Genomic DNA, 26,667 nt, shown 5'->3' with positions numbered 1-26,667 from the left:
CATATTTTCGTTAAAAAAAGTTGTAATTTCAAACTGCGAATAAGTGCAGAGAGTTAGTATTTGGCTCCAAAATATGGTTCAAGGGTCGAATTTGGGATGTTTGGGATTTTTTGAAAACTGCAGGGAGGACTTGCGCAAAATGTGACACATCGGCGCGTTCAGTAATTGGCATATTTTCGGTATAAAAATTCGTAATTTCAAACTGCGAATACGTGCAGAGAGCCAGAACTTGGCTCCAAAATATGCCTCAGAGGTCTTATTTGGGATGTTTGGGATATTTTGAAAACTGCAGGGGAGTTTGGGCAAAATGTGACCCATCGCCGCTTTCAGTATTTGGCATATTTTCTGTATAAAAAGTCGTAATTTCAAACTGCGAATACGTGCAGAGAGCCAGAATTTGGCTCCAAAATATGGTTCAAGGGTCGAATTTGGGATGTTTGGGATATTTTTAAAACTGCAGGGAGGGTTTGGGCAAAATGTGATTCATCGGCGCGTTCAGTAATTGTCATATTTTCGGTATAAAAATTCGTAATTTCAAACTGCGAATGCGTGCAGAGAGTCAGAACTTGGCTCCAAAATATGTCTCAAGCGTCGGATTTGGGATGTTTGGGATATTTTCAAAACTGCAGGGTGGGTTTGGGCAAACTGTGACCCATCGCCGCTCTCAGTAATTGGCATATTTTCGTTTTAAAATTCGTAATTTCAAACTGCGAAAACGTGCGGAGAGCCAGAATTTGGCTCCAAAATATGGCTCAAGCGTCGAATTTGGGACGTTTGGGATATTTTAAAAATTGCAGGGAGGGCTTGGGCAAAATGTGATCCATCGCTGCTTTCAGTAACTGGCATATTTTCGGTATAAAAAGTAGTAATTTCATACTGCGAATACGTGCAGAGAGACAGAAATTAGCTCCAAAATATGCCTCAAGGGTCGTATTTGGGATGCTTGTGATATTTTGAAAACTGCAGGGGGGTTTGGGCAAAATGTGACCCATCTCCGCTTCCAGTATTTGGCATAATTTCGGTATAAAATGTCGTAATTTCAAACTGCGAATACGTGCAGAGAGCCAGAATTTGGCTCCAAAATATGGTTCAAGCGTCGAATTTGGGATGTTTGTGATATTTTTAAAACTGCAGCGAGGGTTTCGGCAAAATGTGACCCATCGCTGATCCCAGTAATTGGCATATATTCGGTATAAAAAGTCGTAATTTCAAACTGCGAATACGTGTAGAGAGCAAGACTTTGGCTCCAAAATATGGCTCAAGGGTCGAGTTTGGGACGTTTGAGATATTTTGAAAACTGCACGGGGGTGTTTGGGCAAAATGTGACTCATCGCCGCTTTCAGTATTTGGCATATTTTCGGTATAAAAAGTCGTAATTTCAAACTGCAAATACGTGCAGAGAGCCAGAATTTGGCTCCAAAATATGGTTCAAGGGTCGAATTTGGGATATTTTCAAAACTGCAGTGAGGGTTTGGGCAAAATGTGACTCATCGGTGCGTTCAGTAATTGGCATATTTTAGGTATAAAAAGTCGTAATTTCAAACTGCGAATACGTGCAGAGAGCCAGAATTTGGCTCCAAAATATGGCTCAATAGTCGAATTTGGGATGATTGTGATATTTTTAAAACTGCAGGGAGGGTTTCGGCAAAATGTGACCCATCGCTGATCCCAGTAATTGGCATATATTCGGTTTAAAAATTCGTAATTTCAAACTGCGAATACGTGCAGAGAGCGAGAATTTTGCTTCAAAATATTGCTCAAGCGTCAAATTTGGGATGTTTGGGATATTTTGAAAACTGCAGGGAGGGTTTGGGAAAAAGGTGACTCATCGGCGCGTTCAGTAATTTACATATTTTGGTATATAAAGTCGCAATTTCAAACTGCGAATACGTGCAGAGAGCCAGAATTTGGCTCCAAAATATTGCTCAAAAGTCTAATTTGGGATGTTTGCGATATTTTGAAAACTGCAGGGGGGGTTTTTGCAAAATGTGACTCATCGCCGCTTTCAGTATTTGGCATATTTTCGGTATAAAAAGTCGTAATTTCAAACTGCGAATACGTGCAGAGAGAAAGAATTTGGCTCAAAAATATGGTTCAAGTGTCGAATTTGGGATGTTTGGGATTTTTTGAAAACTGCAGGGGAGACATGGGCAAAATGTGACACATCGACGCGTACAGTAATTGGCATTTTTCGGTATAAAAATTCGTAATTTCAAACTGCGAATACGTGCTGAGAGCCAGAACTTGGCTCCAAAATATGCCTCAGAGGTCGTATTTGGGATGTTTGGGATATTTTGAAAACTGCAGGGGAGTTTGGGCAAAATGTGACCCATCGCTGCTTTCAGTATTTGGCATATTTTCAGTATAAAAAGTCGTAATTTCAAACTGCGAATACGTGCAGAGAGCCAGAATTTGGCTCCAAAATATGGTTCAAGCGAGGAATTTGGGATGTTTGTGATATTTTTAAAACTGCAGGGAGGGTTTGGGCAAAATGTGACCCATCGCTGATCCCAGTAATTGGCATATATTCGGTATAAAAAGTCGTAATTTCAAACTGCGAATACGTGCAGAGAGCGAGAATTATGCTCCAAAACATTGCTCAAGCGTCAAATTTGGGATGTTTGAGATATTTTGAAAACTGCACCGGGGGGTTTGGGCAAAATGTGACTCATCGCCGCTTTCAGTATTTGGCATATTTTCGGTATAAAAAGTCGTAATTTCAAACTGCGAATACGTGTAGAGAGCGAGAATTTGGCTCCGAAATATGGCTCAAGGGTCGAATTTGGGATGTTTGAGATATTTTCAAAACTGCACAGGGGGGGTTCAGGCAAAATGTGACTCATCGGCGCGTTCAGTAATTGGCATATTTTCGTTAAAAAAAGTTGTAATTTCAAACTGCGAATACGTGCAGAGAGTTAGTATTTGGCTCCAAAATATGGTTCAAGGGTCGAATTTGGGATGTTTGGGATTTTTTGAAAACTGCAGGGAGGACTTGCGCAAAATGTGACACATCGGCGCGTTCAGTAATTGGCATATTTTCGGTATAAAAATTCGTAATTTCAAACTGCGAATACGTGCAGAGAGCCAGAACTTGGCTCCAAAATATGCCTCAGAGGTCTTATTTGGGATGTTTGGGATATTTTGAAAACTGCAGGGGAGTTTGGGCAAAATGTGACCCATCGCCGCTTTCAGTATTTGGCATATTTTCTGTATAAAAAGTCGTAATTTCAAACTGCGAATACGTGCAGAGAGCCAGAATTTGGCTCCAAAATATGGTTCAAGGGTCGAATTTGGGATGTTTGGGATATTTTTAAAACTGCAGGGAGGGTTTGGGCAAAATGTGATTCATCGGCGCGTTCAGTAATTGTCATATTTTCGGTATAAAAATTCGTAATTTCAAACTGCGAATGCGTGCAGAGAGTCAGAACTTGGCTCCAAAATATGTCTCAAGCGTCGGATTTCGGATTTTTGGGATATTTTCAAAACTGCAGGGTGGGTTTGGGCAAACTGTGACCCATCGCCGCTCTCAGTAATTGGCATATTTTCGTTTTAAAATTCGTAATTTCAAACTGCGAAAACGTGCGGAGAGCCAGAATTTGGCTCCAAAATATGGCTCAAGCGTCGAATTTGGGACGTTTGGGATATTTTAAAAATTGCAGGGAGGGCTTGGGCAAAATGTGATCCATCGCTGCTTTCAGTAACTGGCATATTTTCGGTATAAAAAGTAGTAATTTCATACTGCGAATACGTGCAGAGAGACAGAAATTAGCTCCAAAATATGCCTCAAGGGTCGTATTTGGGATGCTTGTGATATTTTGAAAACTGCAGGGGGGGTTTGGGCAAAATGTGACCCATCTCCGCTTCCAGTATTTGGCATAATTTCGGTATAAAATGTCGTAATTTCAAACTGCGAATACGTGCAGAGAGCCAGAATTTGGCTCCAAAATATGGTTCAAGCGTCGAATTTGGGATGTTTGTGATATTTTTAAAACTGCAGCGAGGGTTTCGGCAAAATGTGACCCATCGCTGATCCCAGTAATTGGCATATATTCGGTATAAAAAGTCGTAATTTCAAACTGCGAATACGTGTAGAGAGCAAGACTTTGGCTCCAAAATATGGCTCAAGGGTCGAGTTTGGGACGTTTGAGATATTTTGAAAACTGCACGGGGGTGTTTGGGCAAAATGTGACTCATCGCCGCTTTCAGTATTTGGCATATTTTCGGTATAAAAAGTCGTAATTTCAAACTGCAAATACGTGCAGAGAGCCAGAATTTGGCTCCAAAATATGGTTCAAGGGTCGAATTTGGGATATTTTCAAAACTGCAGTGAGGGTTTGGGCAAAATGTGACTCATCGGTGCGTTCAGTAATTGGCATATTTTAGGTATAAAAAGTCGTAATTTCAAACTGCGAATACGTGCAGAGAGCCAGAATTTGGCTCCAAAATATGGCTCAATAGTCGAATTTGGGATGATTGTGATATTTTTAAAACTGCAGGGAGGGTTTCGGCAAAATGTGACCCATCGCTGATCCCAGTAATTGGCATATATTCGGTTTAAAAATTCGTAATTTCAAACTGCGAATACGTGCAGAGAGCGAGAATTTTGCTTCAAAATATTGCTCAAGCGTCAAATTTGGGATGTTTGGGATATTTTGAAAACTGCAGGGAGGGTTTGGGAAAAAGGTGACTCATCGGCGCGTTCAGTAATTTACATATTTTGGTATATAAAGTCGCAATTTCAAACTGCGAATACGTGCAGAGAGCCAGAATTTGGCTCCAAAATATTGCTCAAAAGTCTAATTTGGGATGTTTGCGATATTTTGAAAACTGCAGGGGGGGTTTTTGCAAAATGTGACTCATCGCCGCTTTCAGTATTTGGCATATTTTCGGTATAAAAAGTCGTAATTTCAAACTGCGAATACGTGCAGAGAGAAAGAATTTGGCTCAAAAATATGGTTCAAGTGTCGAATTTGGGATGTTTGGGATTTTTTGAAAACTGCAGGGGAGACATGGGCAAAATGTGACACATCGGCGCGTACAGTAATTGGCATTTTTCGGTATAAAAATTCGTAATTTCAAACTGCGAATACGTGCTGAGAGCCAGAACTTGGCTCCAAAATATGCCTCAGAGGTCGTATTTGGGATGTTTGGGATATTTTGAAAACTGCAGGGGAGTTTGGGCAAAATGTGACCCATCGCTGCTTTCAGTATTTGGCATATTTTCAGTATAAAAAGTCGTAATTTCAAACTGCGAATACGTGCAGAGAGCCAGAATTTGGCTCCAAAATATGGTTCAAGCGAGGAATTTGGGATGTTTGTGATATTTTTAAAACTGCAGGGAGGGTTTGGGCAAAATGTGACCCATCGCTGATCCCAGTAATTGGCATATATTCGGTATAAAAAGTCGTAATTTCAAACTGCGAATACGTGCAGAGAGCGAGAATTATGCTCCAAAACATTGCTCAAGCGTCAAATTTGGGATGTTTGAGATATTTTGAAAACTGCACCGGGGGGTTTGGGCAAAATGTGACTCATCGCCGCTTTCAGTATTTGGCATATTTTCGGTATAAAAAGTCGTAATTTCAAACTGCGAATACGTGTAGAGAGCGAGAATTTGGCTCCGAAATATGGCTCAAGGGTCGAATTTGGGATGTTTGAGATATTTTCAAAACTGCACAGGGGGGGTTCAGGCAAAATGTGACTCATCGGCGCGTTCAGTAATTGGCATATTTTCGTTAAAAAAAGTTGTAATTTCAAACTGCGAATACGTGCAGAGAGTTAGTATTTGGCTCCAAAATATGGTTCAAGGGTCGAATTTGGGATGTTTGGGATTTTTTGAAAACTGCAGGGAGGACTTGCGCAAAATGTGACACATCAGCGCGTTCAGTAATTGGCATATTTTCGGTATAAAAATTCGTAATTTCAAACTGCGAATACGTGCAGAGAGCCAGAACTTGGCTCCAAAATATGCCTCAGAGGTCTTATTTGGGATGTTTGGGATATTTTGAAAACTGCAGGGGAGTTTGGGCAAAATGTGACCCATCGCCGCTTTCAGTATTTGGCATATTTTCTGTATAAAAAGTCGTAATTTCAAACTGCGAATACGTGCAGAGAGCCAGAATTTGGCTCCAAAATATGGTTCAAGGGTCGAATTTGGGATGTTTGGGATATTTTTAAAACTGCAGGGAGGGTTTGGGCAAAATGTGATTCATCGGCGCGTTCAGTAATTGTCATATTTTCGGTATAAAAATTCGTAATTTCAAACTGCGAATGCGTGCAGAGAGTCAGAACTTGGCTCCAAAATATGTCTCAAGCGTCGGATTTCGGATTTTTGGGATATTTTCAAAACTGCAGGGTGGGTTTGGGCAAACTGTGACCCATCGCCGCTCTCAGTAATTGGCATATTTTCGTTTTAAAATTCGTAATTTCAAACTGCGAAAACGTGCGGAGAGCCAGAATTTGGCTCCAAAATATGGCTCAAGCGTCGAATTTGGGACGTTTGGGATATTTTAAAAATTGCAGGGAGGGCTTGGGCAAAATGTGATCCATCGCTGCTTTCAGTAACTGGCATATTTTCGGTATAAAAAGTAGTAATTTCATACTGCGAATACGTGCAGAGAGACAGAAATTAGCTCCAAAATATGCCTCAAGGGTCGTATTTGGGATGCTTGTGATATTTTGAAAACTGCAGGGGGGTTTGGGCAAAATGTGACCCATCTCCGCTTCCAGTATTTGGCATAATTTCGGTATAAAATGTCGTAATTTCAAACTGCGAATACGTGCAGAGAGCCAGAATTTGGCTCCAAAATATGGTTCAAGCGTCGAATTTGGGATGTTTGTGATATTTTTAAAACTGCAGCGAGGGTTTCGGCAAAATGTGACCCATCGCTGATCCCAGTAATTGGCATATATTCGGTATAAAAAGTCGTAATTTCAAACTGCGAATACGTGTAGAGAGCAAGACTTTGGCTCCAAAATATGGCTCAAGGGTCGAATTTGGGACGTTTGAGATATTTTGAAAACTGCACGGGGGTGTTTGGGCAAAATGTGACTCATCGCCGCTTTCAGTATTTGGCATATTTTCGGTATAAAAAGTCGTAATTTCAAACTGCAAATACGTGCAGAGAGCCAGAATTTGGCTCCAAAATATGGTTCAAGGGTCGAATTTGGGATATTTTCAAAACTGCAGTGAGGGTTTGGGCAAAATGTGACTCATCGGTGCGTTCAGTAATTGGCATATTTTAGGTATAAAAAGTCGTAATTTCAAACTGCGAATACGTGCAGAGAGCCAGAATTTGGCTCCAAAATATGGCTCAATAGTCGAATTTGGGATGATTGTGATATTTTTAAAACTGCAGGGAGGGTTTCGGCAAAATGTGACCCATCGCTGATCCCAGTAATTGGCATATATTCGGTTTAAAAATTCGTAATTTCAAACTGCGAATACGTGCAGAGAGCGAGAATTTTGCTTCAAAATATTGCTCAAGCGTCAAATTTGGGATGTTTGGGATATTTTGAAAACTGCAGGGAGGGTTTGGGAAAAAGGTGACTCATCGGCGCGTTCAGTAATTTACATATTTTGGTATATAAAGTCGCAATTTCAAACTGCGAATACGTGCAGAGAGCCAGAATTTGGCTCCAAAATATTGCTCAAAAGTCTAATTTGGGATGTTTGCGATATTTTGAAAACTGCAGGGGGGGTTTTTGCAAAATGTGACTCATCGCCGCTTTCAGTATTTGGCATATTTTCGGTATAAAAAGTCGTAATTTCAAACTGCGAATACGTGCAGAGAGAAAGAATTTGGCTCAAAAATATGGTTCAAGTGTCGAATTTGGGATGTTTGGGATTTTTTGAAAACTGCAGGGGAGACATGGGCAAAATGTGACACATCGGCGCGTACAGTAATTGGCATTTTTCGGTATAAAAATTCGTAATTTCAAACTGCGAATACGTGCTGAGAGCCAGAACTTGGCTCCAAAATATGCCTCAGAGGTCGTATTTGGGATGTTTGGGATATTTTGAAAACTGCAGGGGAGTTTGGGCAAAATGTGACCCATCGCTGCTTTCAGTATTTGGCATATTTTCAGTATAAAAAGTCGTAATTTCAAACTGCGAATACGTGCAGAGAGCCAGAATTTGGCTCCAAAATATGGTTCAAGCGAGGAATTTGGGATGTTTGTGATATTTTTAAAACTGCAGGGAGGGTTTGGGCAAAATGTGACCCATCGCTGATCCCAGTAATTGGCATATATTCGGTATAAAAAGTCGTAATTTCAAACTGCGAATACGTGCAGAGAGCGAGAATTATGCTCCAAAACATTGCTCAAGCGTCAAATTTGGGATGTTTGAGATATTTTGAAAACTGCACCGGGGGGTTTGGGCAAAATGTGACTCATCGCCGCTTTCAGTATTTGGCATATTTTCGGTATAAAAAGTCGTAATTTCAAACTGCGAATACGTGTAGAGAGCGAGAATTTGGCTCCGAAATATGGCTCAAGGGTCGAATTTGGGATGTTTGAGATATTTTCAAAACTGCACGGGGGGGGTTTAGGCAAAATGTGACTCATCGGCGCGTTCAGTAATTGGCATATTTTCGTTATAAAAAGTTGTAATTTCAAACTGCGAATACGTGCAGAGAGTTAGTATTTGGCTCCAAAATATGGTTCAAGGGTCGAATTTGGGATGTTTGGGATTTTTTGAAAACTGCAGGGAGGACTTGCGCAAAATGTGACACATCGGCGCGTTCAGTAATTGGCATATTTTCGGTATAAAAATTCGTAATTTCAAACTGCGAATACGTGCAGAGAGCCAGAACTTGGCTCCAAAATATGCCTCAGAGGTCTTATTTGGGATGTTTGGGATATTTTGAAAACTGCAGGGGAGTTTGGGCAAAATGTGACCCATCGCCGCTTTCAGTATTTGGCATATTTTCTGTATAAAAAGTCGTAATTTCAAACTGCGAATACGTGCAGAGAGCCAGAATTTGGCTCCAAAATATGGTTCAAGGGTCGAATTTGGGATGTTTGGGATATTTTTAAAACTGCAGGGAGGGTTTGGGCAAAATGTGATTCATCGGCGCGTTCAGTAATTGTCATATTTTCGGTATAAAAATTCGTAATTTCAAACTGCGAATGCGTGCAGAGAGTCAGAACTTGGCTCCAAAATATGGCTCAAGCGTCGAATTTGGGACGTTTGGGATATTTTAAAAATTGCAGGGAGGGCTTGGGCAAAATGTGATCCATCGCTGCTTTCAGTAACTGGCATATTTTCGGTATAAAAAGTAGTAATTTCATACTGCGAATACGTGCAGAGAGACAGAAATTAGCTCCAAAATATGCCTCAAGGGTCGTATTTGGGATGCTTGTGATATTTTGAAAACTGCAGGGGGGTTTGGGCAAAATGTGACCCATCTCCGCTTCCAGTATTTGGCATAATTTCGGTATAAAATGTCGTAATTTCAAACTGCGAATACGTGCAGAGAGCCAGAATTTGGCTCCAAAATATGGTTCAAGCGTCGAATTTGGGATGTTTGTGATATTTTTAAAACTGCAGCGAGGGTTTCGGCAAAATGTGACCCATCGCTGATCCCAGTAATTGGCATATATTCGGTATAAAAAGTCGTAATTTCAAACTGCGAATACGTACAGAGAGCGAGAATTTTGCTTCAAAATATTGCTCAAGCTTCAAATTTGGGATGTTTGAGATATTTTGAAAACTACACGGGTGGGTTTGTGCAAAATGTGACTCATCGCCGCTTTCAGTATTTGGCATATTTTCGATATAAAAAGTAGTAATTTCAAACTGCGAATACATGTAGAGAGCAAGACTTTGGCTCCAAAATATGGCTCAAGGGTCGAATTTGGGATGTTTGGGATATTTTCAAAACTGCAGGGAGGGTTTGGGCAAAATGTGACTCATCGGCGCGTTCAGTAATTGGCATATTTTAGGTATAAAAAGTCCAACCCGTTCTCACACAAGACAGCACATATATGACTTAATGCTTAAAGTCAATATGTTGAATATGAATTAGTAAATATGTGATATATTCCCAGTTACTTTTTTTTCCAAGGCCCAAACTCTTCCTCACGTACCAATTTACGTCTCACAGTACCCGTCCGTCAACCTAGATAGCAGAATAGTCGTGATTGGTTCAATTATAAGGAAAATTGTACTTTTCAGGTCCCAAATGGGTTGTGAAATTTACCTGCTATTGTCCATGCTCTTAGAATATTACAGATCAGCTACTTCCTATTGAAGGCTCGTAGTTTTGTTTTGAGAAATATTAGTTGTTCTTAGTAAATTATAATAAGCACTAAAAATGATTACATAGAATAACAGTCCTTCACCAATCAATATTATATACCATAGTTTGTGCTTTACAAATCTTTAAAGGATGTTTTGTAGGAACGCTAACAGAAAACGATGGTACATTGGAATGTCTATGGGGTAAACTACTGTAAACAGGATGGTATTGTGTCTACTCTACCAACTACAGGATCGGTATATTGTCCACTACCACCTGTTAGGTGAGTAAGGGGTGCAATACCACCCACAGGATGGGTATGAGGGTCACATCCACCCAGAGGATGAGTATTGGGATCACATCCACCCACAGGAAGGGTATGGGGTCCAATACCACCCACAGGATGAGTATGGCGTCCACTACAACCCACAGGATGGGTATGGGGCTCCAACCACCCATTGAATGGGTATGGAGCTCCAACCACCCATAGAATGGGTATGGGATCCAATAACACCCACTGGATGTGTATGGCGTCCATTGCCGCGCGTTGAGCTCGAAAACCACAGCATTCATCTCAGAACCATGCCTATTTCACGCAGATTCCTTCATAAACGTAAGAGTTTTATATGTCACAAGAAAGATAGAAATATAAGCTTTATTCTAAATACCTTACCATGGGCATATTTAAATTTAAAGCGAAGATACGTGTACTTTTATAATAGCCGAGCTCCGACCCCGGACAGATCGATCCACCGAGCCTCTCTCTCTCAGAACAATGTTTATTTCACGTGAATTCGTTAATAACGTTAATAAACATATATGTTTTATATGTCTCAAGAAAGACAGACATATAAGCTTCACTTTAAACACTTTACCATAGGCATACCTAAAGTTCTAATGAAGATTTATGTATTTTAAAAATTGCGGAGCTCCCACCCCGTACAGACTGAACGACAGAGCAACTCTCTCTCAGATCAATGTTTATTTCACGTAAATTCGTTAATAAACACAAATGTTTTATATGTCTTAAGCAAGATAGAAATAAGAGCTTCATTTTAAATACATTACAATATACATATTTATAGCTCAAGTGAATATACATATGTTTTTATAGTAGCGCTCAGTAGCTTGTCGGGCATGGAATGCAGACGCCTACCCAGCAAACACAGAACGTTTGTGGACGTTTTTAAATGGTTCCACAAAGGTAATACTGTAACTTTTGACATAAATACGTATATCTGATGTTCTTAAAACCAAAGGATATAACTAAAAACATATATTCTTGAGACACAGTTTTTTAAGATTTATGTAAAAATTTAAAAATAATAGTGAATGCTATGGTATTATAATGTTTTCATGCTTTATATTTAAGAATAAATAATTTTCAGTCAACATTTAGTTTTTTTTGTTTACTTTCTGTAAAGCTATCCAATTTACGTTCTTATAACATAAATATAACATTTATATGACGTCAGTATAACGTTATTTACACGACATCATTACGTTATTATGATGTTATATTAACGTATAATTCCTGTGTGAAAACCAGAATATATATTGAACTTTATGTTTTAAATCTTGTAAAGTTATCATAAAACTTGGAATAAGACGGTAAGCATGCTTTACTTATGAAAATATACAAACAAATCAACAAAAACATTTTAACATAAAAAACATAAACATAACATAAATTAATTGCATGCATGGGAGTTAACTGGAACTCTGTAATATTGCATACATGAACCTTAAGGTACAAACCCAGTGTATTTACTCATGCAGTTCTTTCCTAAATCTAAATTTTTCCAATTTTTACACTTTGTTTCAAGTTCTGTCTTGTGTTGCTACTTTTAATACCCCATTAATGTCCCCTTTGTTATGTCCATTCATCCCATTGTGCACCTCTACCATATGTCACTCCTAATTCTTTGCTTTTCTAGAGAATGTAATATAAGCTTTGACAATCTTTCTTCATATGACAGGTTAACAGGTAGAACAAAGATTACCATTTATATATGGATAACTATTATAAGTCGGTTTGAATGAGTGAATTGCTGCTTGAAGATAGGTATATACACGTGTGGTACTATCAGATTGCATCGTGGTGAGCCTAAAACCCTTCAGATCCAAGCAAAGGGTAAAATGCCAGCAGATACAATTGCGAACACATTGATACCAAAATGAAAGACATATGACGAGAATTGAGGTAACCAAAGTGAAAAGAGTGTTCACATTACATTGCACTAGAGTGCTCCCGGGTTACTTTCTCTCACTTTCTCTGTTTTGTGCGGATGGTACACCTTGCTTTTGGAGTTTATATGCATTTAAACCTGTAGATAATTCTATTGCTAACACATTGATACCAAAATGAAAGACCTAGGATGACAATTGGGGTGACCAAAATGAAAAGAGTGTATACATTTTATCGCTCTTGTGCGCTCCCTGGTAACACACTCTCGCTTACTCTGTTTGTTGCGGATGGTAAGCCGGGCTTTTGGAGTTTATATGCCTTTAGTCCTGTAGAGAATTCTATTGCGAACACATTGATGCCAAATTGAAAAAACTAGGATGAGAATTGAGGTAACAAAGTTGAAAAGGGTATACACTTTTCAGTATTATCACGCTCTCTAATGTAATGAGAGTTGCCTGAGGGTGGCTCAGCTTTCTTTTTCTGGTACCCTTGGCCTACATTCATCTTGTCGGCGGGTGGAGCGCGCTGCTGTCTTTGACATTATATGCACATAGTTCTGTTGGGAATTCTATTGCGAACGCATTGATACCAAAATGAAAGACATAGGACGAGAATTAAGGTGACAAAGTTGAAAAGAGTATACACTTTTCAGTATTTCCGCGCACTACCAGGGAATGTCCAAACAAAAATGGAGAGAGTGGAGGGGTAACTTGCCCAAAACGCGAAAGTGTTTGGGGAGATTAACTTTCGTTCAATACTATTATGCAAAAGGAGCCACACATCTATGGTTCATCCAATAAAATCAGCAGACTTCTAGATGTTACTACTGCTCGGCTTAGACTCGGTTACAAGTATTTCTGGGAATTCTCATTATCTGCCGATGTAGACCTGACCAAATGTTAACTGTCAACAAAATTATTTGCACACCCCTCCGTCACTATGTGATAGTGAATTCAGAGACAATTCTATAACCAATGTACCAACGATGTGTCAATATTTCATTCAAAATGATCTGGTACCAGAAATTTTAGCCAAATATCCCCAGTTTGCTAACTGTAAGTAGTAACTAAGTGATTGTAACCTATCCACCGCTGCCCACTGGATGGGGAGCGGTGTGCAGGACAAACATATCAATTGTGACACTAGCTCTCCACATATGTCAGTTGCTTAATTTAGAAACTGTACTTGTGATCGATCTCGAACCTATTGTTGATGTGACGACTTATACTGAATTTTGTAACTAGCTCATCAAGATTGTAACTTGCTTAGCTAAATGAATTGTTGGGTTCAGTCCCTGAGCCCATTATGTGCCTCTGCAACCCTTTCCACTACCGCCCACAAGATGGGTATGGGGTGCATAATAAATGAACTAAACTAACTTTAAGGCATCCTGAAAGAAAGCTTGGAGGGCTTGAAAAATTGCAGAACGAAGCCTTGAGGATAATCCTTGGGTGCCTTCGTACCACAAAGATACTTAATATGAGAAAGGAACTTAATATTCCGAGCGTTGTTTATCGTGTTACTGAAAATAACTGTCAAATTGGTATAAAAATGCTTAGGCTAGCTCATCCTAACCCTTGCACAGAAGCCCTCCAGAATTTCTTTATTGAATGTAAACATTGTTTCAAATAGATAAATAAAATTGGAACTGAACTCAGAAAGTATCAGATTTATAATTTGTACCAAGAGAGACAACAATAGCACTTTCCTGCACTGTAGGAAATTACACCCTTTTCAATTTTAATCCCTCCCTTTCCATCAAAGGAGCAAATTAGAGATCAGTCCCAGCTTTGTCTTGAGGCAAAGCTCAACGTCTTAAGCCATATTGATGCTCTGTCCACAGAGCATTCTCTCTCTCAAATCATATACACTGAAGGTTTCCTACAGCGCCCAACGGGTGCAGCTGGAAGTGCAGTTGTCCTGGCAATAGGATATGACTTATATTTTGAGTGGGGAGTCCGTATAAACAACTGGGCCTCTACCCTTCAGACTGAACTATTTGCCTTGCTCCTTGCACTGAAATGTGTACAAGTATCCAAACTTGATACATTAGTTGTAAGTGACTCTTTATCATCCTTAATTGCTCTCAACTCTTTAAGACATAACTGTAACATGCTTGTGTCTGAAGCTAGACACAAATACAATAACAACTTGAGGAACCTTATCATAAACAATAATCTCAACAAAAATCACATAGTTCTCAGAGGTGATTTCAATATTGACCTAGGGCTACAAAATAACCCTCAAGTAGACTGTTTCCTCAACAGCATGAATTCCTGTATGCTCATCCCCGCAATCACCAGGCCCACCCGAGTCACTCAAACATCTGCGACTACCCTGGATCACTGATGGACCAACATAACAGCTCCTCTTACATCAAGTATAATCACTGACAGAACAACTGACCACTATCCTACCTTCCTTGTAGCGAACATGGCCATAACACCACCAGGTAACAAGAAAATTACCTTTAGGTTACAATGTGAAGCGGCAATAGGCAATCTCACAAATGCCCTCCACAATGTAAACTGGGAATCTAAATTTATCAATACACAGGATAATAATTCGTTAACTAGCCTCTTTCCAAAATTTAAAGCCTTTACAATACTTATTGTCCTCTCCTCACCAAGCAAGTAACTGGCAAAAAGGTTAAATAATCCCTGGCTCACTAATGGGCATACTTAAAGCAATCGACAAGAAACATGAATATGAAAAAAAAACTTAGGATTGGCCTAGTTGGAAAAGAAGTAGTTAAGAGGTATTCATCAGTGCTTACCAGTATAATAAGAGCAAAGCGTTCCTATTACGAGAATAGATTCAAAGAAGCAAAAGGCAACATAAAAAGCACATGGAGAGCCATCTCTACCATCCTAGGAGCAAAACAACATTCACATAATAAGATAAAAATCTCCAAGGATGGTTATACACCTGCAACAGATCTTGAAACAGCAACTGAATTTAATAGCTTCTTTTCATCGTTTGGTGCTCACCTTGCCCGAAAAATCCCAGAGACTCAGACATATGTTACCACATATCTTTCACGCAGCTATCCAAACTCTCTTCTCCTCTCTCCGGTCAGCCCTACAGATGTTGTGTCCATCATTCACTCGCTAAAAACCAAAGCTGGGAACATTAGTGAAATACCATCGATGGTACACAGGCGTGCCTCCCATGCCCTTGCACCATCCATAGCACTGCTGTTCAACAAATCCCTAGAGTGTCATACCTTCCCTGATATCCTTAAAAAAGCAAGAGTAACGCCAGTTCATAAAGGAGGTAACACGGCAGACATAAATAATTACAGACCCATATCGAATCTACCTATATTATCAAAATTATTTTTTTTTTTTTACAAACAGCTCTACTCCAATCTTGTAAAATTCAATATACTAAGTCCCTGTCAGTTTGGCTTCCGCTCCCAAAAGAGTACCAATGATGCTATTGTTAGTCTGCTTGACTTAATCTTCTCAGCCCTTGACAAAAGTGAGTTTCCAATTGAACTCTTCATCGGCCTGAGAAAGGCCTTTGATACTGTTAACCATAACTACCTCTTACTTAAATTCCACCATTATGGAATCCGTGGCCTTGCCCTAAACTATATCCGATCCTATCTTAGTAACAGACACCAATATGAAGCCATCAATGATATAACCTCTCCCACTCTACCACTTAATTACCGTAAAGGTGCCACAGAGCAGCATCCTAGGACCCTCCTGTTTCTTATATACATCAATGATCTCCCTAATGTCTCTAACATACTTAAACCTATATTGTTGGCTGATGATACTACTCATCTACTCTGACCCCAACCCACTCCTGTTAAATAATGTTGTAAACAATTAATTAAAAAAAGTCTACTTGTGGATGTCAACCAACAAACCTCACACAAAACATAGAAAAGACCTACTATATCTTATTTGGAAACAAATCAACAAATGCAATTCAGCTTCAGATAGATAATGTAAACATTAGCAATAAAAATGATGGAAAGTTTCTTAGCCTATACTTAGACAAGAGACTCAACTTCCGCACCCATATACAACACATAACTAAAAAGGTTTCTAAAACAGTTGGTATACTGTTTAAGATCAGATATTATGTACCCTACTCTGCTCTCCTCTCACTCTATTATGCACTTATCTATCCCTATCATTCTTATGGCGTTTGTGCTTGGGGTTCAACCTCTGCAAACTACCTCAAGCCCATCATCATCCAGTAAAAATCTGCTATCAGGACAATAAATAACTCTACCTTCAGACAACACACAGCTCCCTTGTTCAAATCCTTAAACATGCTAAACAAATTCACTCCATACATTCTCCTGTGTAAATTACGTTTATAAAGCCCTTTTTCTAACTGCAAACCCTGTTCTGAAACTCTTCCTGGACAGATGTAATAGAACACATGGCCACGTCCCCACCAGACATAAATATCTCTTTGATATCCCCAGAGTCAAACTTAATCTATGTAAACACTCTATGTAAATAAAGGGACCTAGTCTATGGAACTCACTCCCTTATAATGATTTGAAAAGCTGTCCAACTTCTGCCATATTCAAAAATAAAACCAAAAAGTACCTGTAGTACTTTTTAAGTACGAGGGAGTAATGCGCAAAGCGTCCCTCACCTGTGACGTCACAGCGTCACCTGACGCCATATCAACACATCGGCCATTTTGTCGTCAGTTCAGTCATGGCGAGGACTAACCCTTCATGCAAACTGCACCTACTATCAAGAAGAAGAAGATTTTGTGTTCCACCGATAGTATTATCGTAAGTAAGCACTTATATTTTATATTTTATTAAATTAATTGATTCTATTTTTCTGTAATAAAGGTCCAAAGGGTTGTTAAGGAACAAGGGTGTAGCGATACCGACGCTCAGTGCGCTCAACTCACACCAAAGTATCACCTGTGTAGCTTCTGTAATTAGTGTTAATTAGTTATGCTATAAGATAATGAAGCGAGTATAAGATTAACTCGCTACAAGGGTACTGTGTTGGGAGGTGAGGGCTGTTACTGGTGTCTGTGGGGATGTGAGGACTTGTACCAACCACTATCACCACCAGTACCTTGTCTTGCATCCTGCTTAGTATTCCTATTGAGATATGAAGTATTATTGCATTCATATAATTATTCATTCATTGTCATTACTATTTTTATGGGCTATGTTCTGTTACCCTAATGCTTTTTACCCCTGGGCATGTCCATTTACTCTCCAGCCCTTCACAAGCCACTGCTGCACCCCCTCCATGCCCATACTTACTGTGCTTATTCTTACAGGACTGCACTGCATTATGTGGTGCTCACTGCCTGGACACCTTGATACATGCATTATAGGGTTCTGGTAGTTGTTCTACTCACCAAGCCCTTCCAAGGCCAGGCTTGACATGTGAGAGCTTGGTCCAACAGGCTGTTGCTTGGACAGGCCCCTCAGGCCCACATATCCACCACAGCCTTGTTTGTCCGGCACTTCAAAATCAAATGTTTATTTACGTAAGGTACATACATATTTTTAGGTAAGGTACTCTTTATTTGGGTAAATTTATCTTCGTAGTATTTAGCTTTGGCTCGTCTAATTATCTTGGATAGCAATAACGAGTAATTCTTTGAGAATTCTTTGGAGACAATTCCTAACCTATACTTCTCCCAACCTATACTTCTTCTCAAGGTCATCTTCACTTCTTGAAGATGTTCAGGTTTTCTCTTGAAGATGTCGACGGTTGTTCCAGCAATACTGTATTTCTTTTATTGCTGAAAACCTGTTTTCAGCCATAAAAAAATAATCCTGAATCCAGAAAAAAATCCCTTTTGTATCGTGTGGAAATTTTCAAATATTGCTGATCAAACCTGAGTCTAAATTATTTGTATATATTATGAATTACAGAGGTCCCAGGACAGGGTTTTTAGGCACTCCACTTACATTTTCCCACTCTGACTTAACCCCCATTTATACAAACTCAGTCTTATCTTTTAGCTAATAATTTATTGTACACACCATACTCAGCCTGTGTAGGGTAGTTTATTGTGCATGTGTAGTATATATATTTGTGTAGTATATTTGGTATATTTAATGCCTCTAATCTCTCCTCATAGTTCTTGTCCTTCAGTTCTGGGAGCCACTTAGTAGCATGTCTTTGCACCTTTTCCAGTTTGTTTATGTGCTTCTTAAGATATGGGCACCATACAACCGCTGCATATTCCAACTTTGGTCTAACAAAAGTCGTGAACAATTTCTTGAGTATTTCGCCATCCATGCATTTAAAAGCTCTGAATATTATCCTTTACCTGCAATTGGTTGTTGCTGTATTTATAGAATATGATTTGTTCTACTTTACATTTGTTTGTTCCTTTTTTTCAAAATTTCTTTCTGCCTCTCTCCTCACTGCCGTGTAGTTGTTTCTCTTTGTATTACTGGTATGTTTGGGGGTTTGGCCTCTTCGTATATTGATTCCATTTTTGTGTCTTTTGGTCTCTGTCCGTCTTGAAATTTCAGTTGAACAAATCCTGTTTCCTAGTTCTGCATCTTTGTTTTGGTATAAATGTTTTTGTTCCTTTATCATATATTTCACAAAATTGACATACTGTGCATTAATTCATCTCAATTACTTCCTTTCCTAACAGCAAGCCTTTCCAGTAAAATTCTTTGAATTCTTTTCTGACTTCTGGCCTAATGTTTGTTTTATCCTAGTGTGTATGATGCCTAGCGTGTGTCTGGTGCCTGTTGTGTTAAACCGAAGATAAATGCATAAGTATAGGTCAGTAATTTCTCCAGCTTTGAAAGGGGCTTTCATTATGCAGCAGTATTCCACTCTAGAGAGCACTAGCGTCTTGAAAACTATCATCATCGGTATAGCATCTCTAGTGTGAAAAGTTCTTGTTATCTATCCTGTCATTTTTCTTGCAGTTGTGACGGCTACTTTATTGTGTTCTTTAAATGTAAGGCCTTCTGACATCAGTACACCCAAATCCTTTACGTTGCTTTTCCGTTCAATGTTATGATTTGACTGAGTTTTGTAAGTGGTTTCCGTTTTTATATTTTTTATTTTTTCCGTAGCGCATGAGCTGAAACTTATGTTCGTTAATCACCATGTTATTTTCTGTAGCCCATAGAAAGACCTGATTTACATCTGATTGGAGGTTTGCCGTGTCCTCTATGTTGCCTACTCTCGTGAAGATTCTAGTGTCATCTGCAAAGGATGATCAAGTACTATAGGTTGTGTCCTTGTCTATGTCCGATATGAGGATGAGAAAAAGTATTGGAGCAAGCACAGTACGCTTGGGGACTGAGCTCTTTACGGTTGATGGTCCAGATTTTATTTTGTTGACTACTACACATTGGGTTCTATTAGTCAGGAAGTTGTATATCCATCTGCCTATTTTTCCGGTAATTCCTTTTGAACGCATTTTATGTGCAATAACACAATGGTCACATTTGTCAAAGGCTTTTTTTTGTCAAAGCGTTTTGTTTGTCTTCCATGGCATCTAGTGCCATGTCAGAGTGGTCCAGCAACTGTGATAGGCAAGAGCGCCCTGTTCTGAAACCATGTTGTCTGGGGTTATGGAGATGCTGTGATTCCATGTATTTTGTGATCTTACTTCTTAGCATTCTCTCAAAGATTTTTATGATGTGCGATGTTAGTGCTATCGGTCTGTAGTTTTTTGCCTCTGCCTTATTTCCTCCTTTATGGGGCGGTGCTATCTCTGCTGTTTTTAGTATGTCAGGGACAATGCCAGTATCTTGGCTTTGTCTCCAAAGAATGTGAAGGGCCTGCGATAACGTTTTTTACAGTTCTTGATGAATATAGAGTTCCAAGAGTCAGGGCCTGGTGAAGAGTGCATAGGCATACTGTCTATGGCTTCTTCAAAATCCAGTGGGGATAGGATCACATCTGATTTATGATTTGATGTTGGTATCATATCCATGAAAAATTCATTTGGGTTATCAGTCAGATGGATGGAGAGCTACACTCGTGGTGTCCCATTTTCCCAGCACTCTTTGTCATATAATGCTTTGAAACTTTTGACGGATTTGGCCTCCACCACCTTCTCACCTAACATGTTCCAACCGTTTACCATTCTGTTTGCAAAAGTGAATTGTCTTACATTTCTTCGGCATCTTTGTTTAGTTCGTTTAAATCTATAACCTCTTGTTCTTGAAATTCCAGGTCTCGGGAAATCTTCCCTATCAAGTTTATCAATTCCTGTTACTGTTTTGTACGTAGTGATCATATCTCCTCTTTTCCTTCTGTCTTCAAGTTTGGAATATTTAATGCCTCTAATGTCTCCTCATAAATCCTGCCCTTCAGTTTTGGTATGAATGTTTGTGTGCCTTCATCGTATATTTTGCAAAATATGGAATACATCTCATTTACTTTACTTTAAGAATATGGTTCGATCAATTAAAAACCCTCTTGTTCAAATTGCAAAGAGACTGAAAGAGATGCAGCATGCTCAATGGATTATATATTAGTGATTATTATTAGGATTATATATTAGTGAATCATATTAGTGATTCAATTATTATGGTCATAAAACAATAAACAAATAGTTTTGGTGTTATTACACTCTATTCACAGGTTATATATAAGTATCTGCATGTTTTGTTCACCATTACAAACCACTAAGTTGGTTTGATTTTTGTTGAGATTGTTATTTATGATAAGATTCCTTACGTTATCTGAGAATGAAGCTATGTCGGTATTGGGAAATCTATAGATGGCACTTATAGTCAAGGAGGATTTAAGGGATTTACTGGAGAACTTGGCAAAGGTATATTCACAATAGTCGTCTCTATTACTAATGAGACTATTGCAGATGAAGGTATCTTTGTAAGATATTGCTATGCCACCTCCTTTTTTTATTAGGCCTGCAGTTGTGAATGGCTTTATTATCACCTTCATTGTATTATCACCTGACCTAATGCGGGTATAAAATCAACTAATATATATATATATATATATATATATATATATATATATATATATATATATATATATATATATATATTCAAAATTCGTCAGTGTACTACATTTTTGTTGTTGCTTTTAGGTGATGCTTTTAACCAGTGTACGTGGGTCTGATTGTGCAACCACAGTTCGAAGAATAATGAAGATATGAACAAACGGCCTGTGGTCACTATACAGTCTGGAAGGGCAAAAGAAGAAATTGGTATTTCTACAAAAACAAGAACTATATAATGTTATTTTAAGTAAGTAACCAAAAAATTAAATAATTTTTTTAAAGTTTAAAATTCACTTAGAAATGTAAATTTTAAGTTAAAAAATTTTAACCAAAAAACTTGATATTTTTCATATTTGGAACCATTCCATAATCCCAAGCATAAATGATTATATTTCTATCACTTGCTCTTAAGATTGTTTCATTTAATAGAGGTTGGGCATAATTGTTCTCTGCTGCTAATAGAACTGACTGACTTAGCTATAGGAAAATGTAAAATTAATTGGTTTATCCATTACAGTATTTTGCAGTTTATTTCATGATCCTGTGCTTAATACTTGCATAAATAGTAGATTACAAAATGCATTTTTATATCATTAGTATTGAATAATAATAATGCAAATAATTGACTTATAAATGATGTACAATTAATTGGTAGGTGATATTATATTATTAATATTTTTTCATTCTTGCAAAGCCTTAACAAAGTCATTAACATGTTAATATAAACTTGATCACCTTCCACTTATTTTCTCATGTGCTACCTACATGTACAAAACCTTATTCCTAAATGCATATTTTGTTCTGAAACTTGTCCTTTATATGTTGTGTATCACCATCTCTGGAGAGTTTTATCTGATTGATGTATAAATTACTTTTAATTTTACAGAATATTATTGTTATACTGAATTTATTATTATATAAATAACTTAATTTTACAGAATCATCTATCAACGCACATCCACAAGTTGAGGAGGAGGATGTGACCTTCCAGATGTCTGAAGTACTGAAACAGGCACCAAACAGGCCTGGTGGATCTAGGTACAAGGTAAAATAATTTAATTTTTTTTTTTTTTTTTTTTTACTAATTGTCCGATATATATATATATATATATATGAATGAAAACTCACACCCCAGAAGTGACTCGAACCCATACTCCCAGAAGCAACGCAACTGGTAACTACAGGGCGCCTTAATCCGCTTGACCATCACGGCCGTCAAAAGGAAGTGATAGCCGAGGCTATTTGAGCCACTTCCCCGACGGCAACTCGGATGGTAATCTTGGGCATAGCATTTCACCAAATCACCTCATTCTTTGGGGCACACGTGAGGAACAACATTTTTTTTCATTCGCATATAGTCCTGGGGACCATTCAGGCTTGTTCGCATATATATATATATATATATATATATATATATATATATATATATATATATATATATATATATATATATATATATATATATATATATATAAATATATATATAATGTGTCGTACCTAGTAGCCAGAACGCACATCTCAGCCTACTATGCAATGCCCGATTTGCCTAATAAGCCAAGTTTTCTTGAATTAATGTTTTTTCGACTACCTAACCTAACATTTTCAGCTACCTAACCTAACCTATAAAGATAGGTTAGGTTCGGTCATATATCTCTATTAATTTTAACTCCAATAAAAAAAGAATTGACCTCATACATAATGAAATGGATAGCTTTATCATTTCATAAGAAAAAAAATAGAGAAAATATATTAATTCATGAAAACTTGGCTTATTAGGCAAATCGGGCCTTGCATAGTAGGCTGAAAAGTGCGTTCTGGCGACTAGGTACGACATATATATATATATATATATATATATATATATATATATATATATATATATATATATATATATATATATATATATATATATATATAATATGTATGTGTGTGTGTGTGTGTAATTACCTAAGTGTAGTTAAAGGATGAGACCGTCTTCCCAGCACTCTTTGTCATATAACGCTTTGAAACTACTGACAGTCTTGGCCTCCACCACCTTCTCACCTAACTTGTTCCAACCGTCTACCACTCTATTTGCGAAAGTGAATTTTCTTATATTTCTTTAGCATCTGTGTTAAGCTAGTTTCAATCTATGACCTCCTGTTCTTGAAGTTCCAGGTCTCAGGAAATCTTCCCTGTCGATTTTATCAATTCCTGTTACTATTTTGTATGTAGTGATCATATCACCTCTTCTGTCTTTTAGTTTTGGCATATTTAATGCCTCTAACGTCTCCTCGTAGCTCTTGCCCTTCAGTTCTGGGAGCCACTTAGTAGCATGTCTTTGCACCTTTTCCAGTTTGTTGATGTGCTTCTTAAGATATGGGCCAACTTCTGTTGTTGGGCACCACACAACAGCTGCATATTCTAGCTTTGGCGTAACAAAAGTCATGAACAATTTCTTTAGTATATCACCATCCATGTATTTAAACGCAATTCTAAAGTTAGAAAGCGTAGCATAGGCTCCTCGCACAATATTCTTTATGTGGTCCTCAGGTGATAGTTTTCTATCTAGAACCACCCCTAGATCTCTTTCTTTATCAGAATTCTTTAAAGATTTCTCACATAATGTATAGGTTGTGTGGGGTCTATGTTCTCCTGTTCCACATTCCATAACATGGCATTTATTAACATTAAATTCCATTTGCCAAGTGGTGCTCCATATACTTATTTTATCCAGGTTTTCTTGAAGGGCATGACAATCATCTAAATTTCTTATCCTTCCTATTATCTTAGCATCATCAGCAAACATGTTCATGTAATTCTGTATACCAACTGGTAGATCATTTATGTAGACAATAAACATCACTGGTGCAAGAACTGAACCCTGTGGTACTCCACTTGTGACATTTCTCCAGTCCGATACATTGCCTCTGATTACTGCCCTCATTTTTCTATGTCAGAAAATTTTTCATCCATATTAGAAGCTTACCTGTCACCCCTCCAATATTTTCCAGTTTCCAGAACAACCTCTCTATGTGGAACTGTCGAATGCCTTTTTTAGGTCCAGATAGATGCAGTCAACCCAACCATCTCTTTCCTGTAATATATCTGTTGCTCGATCATAGAAACTGAGTAAATTCGATACACAGGATCTTCCAAATCGAAAACCATACTGTCTGTCTGAAATTATATCATTTCTCTCCAGGTGTTCTACCCATTTAGTTTTAATTATTTTTTCCAATATTCCAATTCCAATTTTTTCCAATAATGTGTGTGTGTGTATGTATATTTGTGTTGTTGAATATGACCGAAAGTCATAGTCTTTCTGCCCCTCTCCTTACTGCTATTGTTGTTTCTCGCATCTTTGTATTGCTTGTATGTTTGGGCAATTTTTCCCCTTTTCCTAGTTCTGCATCTCTGCTTTAGTATAAATTTTGTTGTGCCATTATCATATATTTCACAAAACTTGACATACATCTCATTTACTTCATGTCCTAACAGCAAGTGTTTGTCAAATTCCTTAAGGAAATATCTGAGTTCCCCATAATGACCTCTCCACAAGTCAGGTTTTTCAACTGCTTCAAGCTCATTTTCTTCCAGATTATAATGCATTGCATACTTTATTCCCAAAAAGACATGGTCACTTTTACCCAAGTGACCATGTCACTTGGGTAAAAGGAGGGAGGTACCAAAGGAGGGAGGTACTGAATGATAAATATATCTTTCTCTTTCCTGGTAAATATAATATCCAGCATGGAGGGAACATCCCCTTCCCTCATCCTCGTAGCTTGTTTAACATGTAGAAACATGAATGTTTACAGGGTGAGGTTTACGAAATTATATATATATATATATATATAATTGGTCTCTGGTCTATATATATTATATATATATATATATATATATATATATATATATATATATATATATATATATATATATATATATATATATATATATATATATATATATATATATATAAGTTTGTGTGTGTGTAATTTATATAAATAAATAATTAAATATTAATTTTGTTAATATCTTTTCAGGGAAAACTTGCAAGTACAATTCGTATACAAGAGGGGCAACAAGAGCCAGAGGATGTCTACTAAGAAAATATATAAGTCTTTATCCTCACACTCTTGATATATGGTCTTCTCTGGTCTCTTTATTTTCTCTCCTCACAAATGTCCCTTTTTTTATTTCTTTTACGTTTCTCTCCTGTTTTTCTTGTCCTTTAATCTCTCCTTTCCTCCTCTCTTCTAACACCTCTCGTTTCCTGTCTCTTCAAGCTTCTCTCTTCCTTTACTTTTTATATTTGTGGTATTCATTTATGTCATTTTTATCTTGTATATTTTTCTTGTATCTTTTTCTTATCTTGTGTTTCTCTTCCCCTTCTCTTCAATGATTTCTCATTTCTCTCCTCTCTCTGTTGTTTCTGTTCTGTCTTCTCTCTCCTTGCCTTAATTTTGTTCTGTCTCCTCTTTTGTTGTGTGTGTGTCTTTCTGTCTCTGTCTGTCTCTCTCTCTCTCTCTGCCTCTCTTGCTCTCTCTCTCTCTCTCTGGCTCTCTCTCTGGCTCTCTCTCTCTCTCTCTGGCTCTCTCTCTCTCTCTCTGGCTCTCTCTCTCTCTCTCTGGCTCTCTCTCTCTCTCTCTCTCTCTGGCTCTCACTCTCTCTCTCTGGCTCTCTCTCTCTCTCTCTCTCTCTCTCTGGCTCTCTCTCTCTCTCTGGCTCTCTCTCTCTCTCTGGCTCTCTCTCTCTCTCTCTCTGGCTCTCTCTCTCTGGCTCTCTCTCTCTCTCTGGCTCTCTCTCTCTCTCTCTGGCTCTCTCTCTCTCTCTCTCTCTCTCTCCCTCTCTCTCTCTCCCTCTCTCTCTCTCTCTGGCTCTCTCTCTCTCTGGCTCTCTCTCTCTCTGGCTCTCTCTCTCTCTCTCTGGCTCTCTCTCTCTCTCTCTGGCTCTCTCTCTCTCTCTGGCTCTCTCTGGCTCTCTCTCTCTGGCTCTCTCGCTCTCTCTCTGGCTCTCTCGCTCTCTCTCTGGCTCTCTCGCTCTCTCTGGCTCTTTCGCTCTCTCTGGCTCTCGCTCTCTCTGGCTCTCTCTCTCTCTCTGGCTCTCTCTCTCTCTGGCTCTCTCTCTCTCTCTCTCTGGCTCTCTCTCTCTCTCTGGCTCTCTCTCACTCTCTGGCTCTCTCTCTCTCTGACTCACTCTCTCTCTGGCTCACGCTCTCTCTCTCTGGCTCTGTGGCGCTCTCTCTCTGGCTCTCGCTCTCTCTCTCTGGCTCTGGGTCTCTCTCTCTGGCTC

The 26,667-nt window shown here is 38.5% G+C and overlaps 1 long non-coding RNA gene across 1 annotated transcript; it reads left to right on the top strand.

The window, feature by feature from the left end:
* The first annotated feature begins 17,105 nt into the window (after window positions 1–17,105).
* On the top strand, window positions 17,106–25,954 carry LOC138354043 (uncharacterized). Its single transcript, XR_011223401.1, has 3 exons — window positions 17,106–17,203; window positions 22,332–22,438; window positions 25,419–25,954. It is a non-coding gene; the product is annotated as an uncharacterized lncRNA (long non-coding RNA).
* The last annotated feature ends 713 nt before the right edge of the window (window positions 25,955–26,667 follow it).

Source organism: Procambarus clarkii, chromosome 61 (assembly GCF_040958095.1).
Source record: "Procambarus clarkii isolate CNS0578487 chromosome 61, FALCON_Pclarkii_2.0, whole genome shotgun sequence".
NCBI lineage: Eukaryota > Metazoa > Arthropoda > Malacostraca > Decapoda > Cambaridae > Procambarus > Procambarus clarkii.
Note: the sequence above shows the minus strand (reverse complement) of the source record. Positions and strands in the feature narration are given on the sequence as shown.